The sequence below is a fragment of the Myodes glareolus genome, chromosome 14, assembly GCF_982192425.1.
Source record: "Myodes glareolus chromosome 14, mMyoGla1.1, whole genome shotgun sequence".
NCBI classification, from domain to species: domain Eukaryota; kingdom Metazoa; phylum Chordata; class Mammalia; order Rodentia; family Cricetidae; genus Myodes; species Myodes glareolus.
In genome coordinates, this window is record NC_142039.1 from 48,560,696 (window position 1) to 48,566,722 (window position 6,027).

Below are 6,027 nucleotides of genomic sequence, written 5' to 3' on the forward strand. Positions count from 1 at the left end.
CCCTGGTAGTAAGAAGCCCAGGGAAGAGCCACCAGAAGTATCCAGGGCGAATCCTGTGGTTCTGCTGTGCCGCCTCTCTCTGAAGAGCCTGCTAGCTCTCACTTTCACAACCATCAACCATGCAACAGCCATCAGCATTGAGGGAACATCAAACACCAAGAGTACCAGACCTGAGAACATCAAGGCACCAGATGCCAGCACTATCAGAGTTCCCAAAGCCACCAAAATGTTCCATCTCCTTTCACCCAAGTTCCTCCTCCTTAGAGCTTGTCGACAAATGACAGAGACTTCCAGCACATAGAGTGATCTTCTCTTTCTTCAGTCTCAGAACAGACAGCACCCTCCACTCTACCCAAACTGTCTTTATATCTTAGCATGGGAACTGCAGCACACATATGTGATGCCCTAACATTGGCTCCTTTGCAGCTCTCATGCTGCTTCTGGGTTTTTGACAAGAATATGCCCTGTAGAAATGTCCCTGAAAGAAAACATTAAAAATCAGAACACCTGTAACATTCTGATCATACCGAATTTAAACACAGACTCCAGGTGCTCTTTGACATGGAAATAAATATTCCCTTTCAATCATCTTTCCTCATCGGTTGACCAGCCAGGCTGAAGAGGAGAGAAGGAGACACACAGACGATTACCCTCTACATTTAATGGTAGAACTTCCCCCTAGATTTCAGAAAATGCTTTGAACCAGACCACCTCCACTATGCCTGTTGAGTCAGTCAGCCTTCTGTTATCAAAACGACAAATATAACTACTATGGAGATATTGGACTCACAGGAGAAAAGAGCTGTCTTGGCCTGTGTTTTTAGAGGGGTTGGTGCATGGTTGGAGGGCCTATGGCTTTTGGGTCTGAGTGAAAACAGCAGATCACAGTTGGAGCGCACATGACCAAATACTCAACTCAGGCAGAAACTCAAAAGCAAGGAACAGGAAAGGAGTGTCCACAGTTCCTACAGAGGCGCTCTACCAGGTTCCAAGTCTTACAGGCTCCATGACCTCCCAGTAGCACTCTACTTTAACAGGAGATCTTAGCGATGCAGAACCTAACTTCAGAGGTTCAAAATAGATTTGCGTAGCAAAGATATTTTAGGGCTAAGGCTTCAGTTCAGTGGTAAAGCACTTACCTGGTGTGTCATACCACAACTGACTCTGCTGAGATGGAAGCGCATGGCATTGCCTGTGTGCTGTAAGATGTTTAGTAGGACCCTAGGCCTCTGCCCTCTGATTCACACAGTGCCTTCTTCCTGACATATGTTCTTCTGAGGACAAACATCCCAAAGGGACACTCAGGCCTAAAAATCCTGTTACTCCTCCACTTCCACCCCACACAGTGGCTCACAGAGTGGCTCACTCGAGCCTTGGAAGAGATAACAATTCATCCCAGGTTGGGCTAGTCTTTACCCAAGAACACACGGCCTGTGGTCCAGTATTGTCCTACCTCACCAACCTGAAGAGACTTCCCTGGGAGCTGTTGTGTGTCTTATACTTTCCACAAGACTAAATACTGGGAAGACCAGCCTCCCTGGCCATACTCACTGTTCAGTGCTTTTAACAAAAGTCCAAGAACGCAAGTTTCAAACTACAGATATTAATATGCAAGTTTCTATCCACAAAGTTATATGACTCTAGCCACAGGGACCCAAACAAACAAAGCAAACCCATCTCTTACCCTAAACATTACTTTGCAGGTTGTGGAGAAGTGACGCTGGCTGTCACTTTAGAAGACTACTGTGAAGACATGAATTACATGAAGACAAGGTGAGTTCAGAGACCTTTGTAAACTCCAGAGTGAACCTGGGCCACAGGCTGGCAGAGCCCGAGGACTACATGGCTTATAGTATCATCACTGTGTAATCCGACTCTCTGTCAGCACTCTGGTTCTAGCCAGCTTCACTGACTTCCAAATAACAATGTAATCACTCTGTAATCTGTGTATTTAAGAAAGCTCACACGGGCACGGCCCTTTGCCATTTCCTTGAAGCCGTCAGCATGGTAACATCTAGAACAAATCTCCTTCCCAGGAAAGCGCTTTTCACCAGGGTTAGCGTCATCGTGAGGGGCAGGCAGAAACCTTTCGTTCACTGATTGCCTGAACTCAAAGCAGAGCTAAAATCCTATCAGGAATTCGTGTTTCATATGGCTTCTTAGGAGCCTGAGGCAGGAGGATTGCACGCTAAAGGCATTCCTGGGAAGTACAGTGAGTACAAGTCTGATGTGAGACTTGTAGCAAGACTTTGTCTCAGAGTACTAAGTAAGAGGGCTGAGGACATAGCTAAGCGGTAGTACGTATAGTACGTATAAGCCCTCTGTTTGGTCCTCAATGCTGAAAAAAATATTTTATAATTTAAAAAGAAAAACAAAGGATGCATACAGCAGATAGCACTCCTCGTCGGGAAGCCAGACAGAAAGAGTCAGCTTCCTAGAGTTTTGCAGATTAACAGCATAGATGGAAGGGTGATCGGGTGAATGAGGCCTCACTCATCTCTTCCTAATTAATGTCCGGTTTCTCTGTCCTTGTATTTCATTTGAACTTACCCTTCAAAGTCTCAGGATCTAAGCACACAAGGACCATTATCAGGTAGAAGCAGGCAAGTTTGTCCTTTCTCTGTCTAGCGCCTTTATCTGCAGTTAATTGGATGCTCATTGGAACCCAAGCCTTTAGAGGTTGGATAAGCCGTGTGGGGCAAGCGCTCTCCTAGTCTGTTGAGGAAGCTCTCGGGAACCTCTCTGAAGGGAGATCTTCAAGAAACAACGCCCCGGGCAACCGTCTGCCACCTCTGCAGAGTTCACTCTGCAGCTTGTGGGATCACAGCTGGATGGAGTCTTTCAGAGAATTTCCAGCCTGAAATCTCCCAGCTCTCTCAGAGAAAGGACAGCCCTGAAGGTGACAACGCAGAGATCTTTCAAAGCCTCCCACTGATGTTTCTAGAAGCCTGATTTCTATATGAGCACAAGACCCACCAGTGCGTGTCCACCCTGCTCCTTTCCTCTGTGGATGAGGGAGCCGTGGCCAGTTGTTTCTTCTTCTGCACACTGAAGTGTCTGTGCCCTGTTTATTTCTCTCTCCTCGGTGGGAACTGGGGAGGAGACAGAGAGAACAGGCTTCTGTGAGAACTTTGTTCCCTGGAACTGGGACTGACCTGAAGGAAGTTAACTCAGTCAGACAACAGTAGACTCCCTGAGGGAGTCTGTCACCAGATCAGATACCAAATCCAACCCAACTGACAATGGAGATTGACCTTCACAGAGGTAGAATACAATTAGCAATGATATAATTTATATGTAAACTATTGCCACACAAAAGAGAATCTGACCGTTTCTTCTTAGGAAGGGACTCAGACTCATCAGACACTTGAACAGAACCTTGCAAAGACAGTAGCTGAAGAGCTAAATCAGAAAGATGGGTGAGAGTCAGGGATAAAGATGGCACATATCTATTAAGAAAGAAGGCTTAAAACTTCAAGACATGGGCTGCAACTAGGCAAGACCAGACTATAAAATATGGAGGACAGCTAGTAGGGAAAGAGCTACCAGGCCACCTCAGATGTTAGCCAGCCCCTGTCTGTGAGAGATGGAGGCTTGAACAGCATGCTCAGATAGCTTTTCTTTTCGAAGTCTGCTCTAAGGAAAAATGCAATCTAGCCTAGAAAAGCTCACAAGAACTGCTGCACATTCCATACAAGTGTAATATTTTTTCAAAAAAAAAAAAGACCAGAGCAATCATGATTGGTGTTTTTTAATGTATCACTGCTTTCATGATTAATATCTATTCCTTTATTGGTAGCATCATTTTTATTTTCAGTAAAGCAGGGTCACTTATTTCATATGTGATCTTTTCTGCTATAGCTGAGGTCTGGTTCATCATCATGTCTCAACACCTAGTAGAGAGATCCTGGTGCAATCAGAGCTCCTGTATTACCACATACAACAACAGCAAACTCTGCTGTAAAGACTAAGTGGTGTGCTCGCTTCACACATATACTAAACTTGGCATGATACAGAGAAGATGAGCCTGGCTCCTGTGCAAGGATGGCATGCAAATTTGTGAAGCATTTCATGTTTGTGGATATTAGATGTCAAGCAAAGTATTAACCAGACTACAATCCTCAACCCCGAAGAAGCTAGGTAACAAGAGGGACCCTACGAGGGACCCATGGATCTCCCAGTGAAGAGGAAGTAGGTGGGATGTCCTGGGTAAATGGGTGTGGGGCATAGACAAGGAGGGGATGGGGGATGGGAATATGGGGGATCAGGATGGTCGAGTTGTGGGCCAAATAGAGCAGGAGAGTGATGGGGGAAGATATCTTGATAGAGAGGACTATTGTGGGGTTGTGGAGAAACCTGGTGCCAGGGAGGCTCCTGGAAGCCCACAAAGATGACCCCAACTAAGACTCCTAGCAGTAGTGGAGAGGATGCCTAAACTGGTCATCTACTGTAATTAAATTGGTGACGGCCCTAGTTGTCATCATAGAGCCTTCATCCATACCTGATGCCGAGGTCCACAGTCAAGCGCTAAGTCCATTTGAAGAGAGGGTTGAAGGACTGAGCAAGGGGGGTCAAGGTCATGATGGGGAAACACACAGAGACAGCTGGCCTGAACCTGTGGGCGCTCATGGACTCTGAACGGACAGTTAGAGAGCTGGAAATGGACTGACCTAAACACTCTGCAACTGGGTGACAATTGTGTAGCTTGGTGTTTTGTGGGGCTCCTAGCAGTGGAACCAGGACCTGTTCCCAATGCATGAGCTGGCTCTTTGGAGCCTATTCCCTGTGATGGAGTGCCTTGTTCAGTCTTGATACAGCGGGGAGGAGCTTGATCCTATCTCAGCTTGATATGCTAAATTCTGTTGATTCCCTTACCCCATCTAAGTGAGACAGAGGAGGATTGGATGGGGGGAGGTATGGGGGGGTAGAGAAAGGAGTGGGAAGAGAGGAGGAAGGGGAAACTGTGGTTGGTATGTAAAATAAATTTTAAAAATGATGAGAAAAAAAAACAAGTGATATTCAGTTTTTATTTTGTAGATAAAGTAGTGTACCACTCATCTCTGCCCTCAGGGTGTAGCTGCAGCCATAGTCATGTCTAAATGAATGAGCATGCTCTGTTCCAATAAAACTTTACTCATAAAAATTGGAAGCAGACTGGATGGAACTGGGCATAGTTTGCCTACTTCTTTTGTAGACAAAGCTATTTGTTCTCAATGATTTGAAAATGGAGCAGTTAGTCAATAGTTCCTTAGAAACACAGAGAAGAAACCTCTTGGGGCTGAGTTGGAGTAATTTACTCATCCTTATAGATATCCGCTCTGATAAACTCAAGGTAAAAGAATGCCAGAAGCTGGAAAGCTTTGGAGTAATCCCTATTCACGCGACAGAAACCACTGAGCACCGTATGCAGGCTCTCTAACTCCCTTGTTCTGACCCTCATATCTGTGGCTTGGGCTTACATTCCATACTTCTGGGGCAGAACTTGCTGTATGTGTCCTAACTTCACCTTTTTAGGGAGTGAGCAGCTTTCACCTTGAGAAGGAGGAGATCCCAGATCTAGAAACACGGAGTCCAACCAAGTGGGATATTTAACAACACCAACCATTTTGCAGCATGCCAAGCTGCTGATGCCACAGATCTGACAGTGCCCATATCAAGTACATCCAGAGAAGCACTTCTCACCAAGATCAGAGCCACTCCAGGGCTCCAAAAGATGACCAGGTTGAAAAGAAATACTTAGCTCTCAATTGAATATGAATGCAAAGCAGTTGGTCACCACTTGATCTTGGGCTCACTGATGGAGAGAGCCTAGACATTTAGTTCTGGAGAAAGGCATTCCTTTTAGTAATATTGTATCCAAGACCAGCTAAGGATCTACTTCCTGTTGATTTCTCCCGAAGTACTACCATTAGGTTCCAAGGACACAGCACTTTTCCAGGCAATAGTCATTAAAATTCTGGGCACTTAGAACTTACCACAGGCTCCTTCCCCTGCCCCACAATCTTCAGGTGTGTCTTTGGCTTTATA

At 45.6% G+C, this 6,027-nt stretch overlaps 1 non-coding gene across 1 annotated transcript; it reads left to right on the plus strand.

Moving 5' to 3' along the window:
• The first annotated feature begins 3,974 nt into the window (after nucleotides 1–3,974).
• LOC125396349 (U6 spliceosomal RNA) lies at nucleotides 3,975–4,079 on the plus strand. Its single transcript, XR_007230793.1, has one exon. It is a non-coding gene; the product is annotated as a U6 spliceosomal RNA (small nuclear RNA).
• The last annotated feature ends 1,948 nt before the right edge of the window (nucleotides 4,080–6,027 follow it).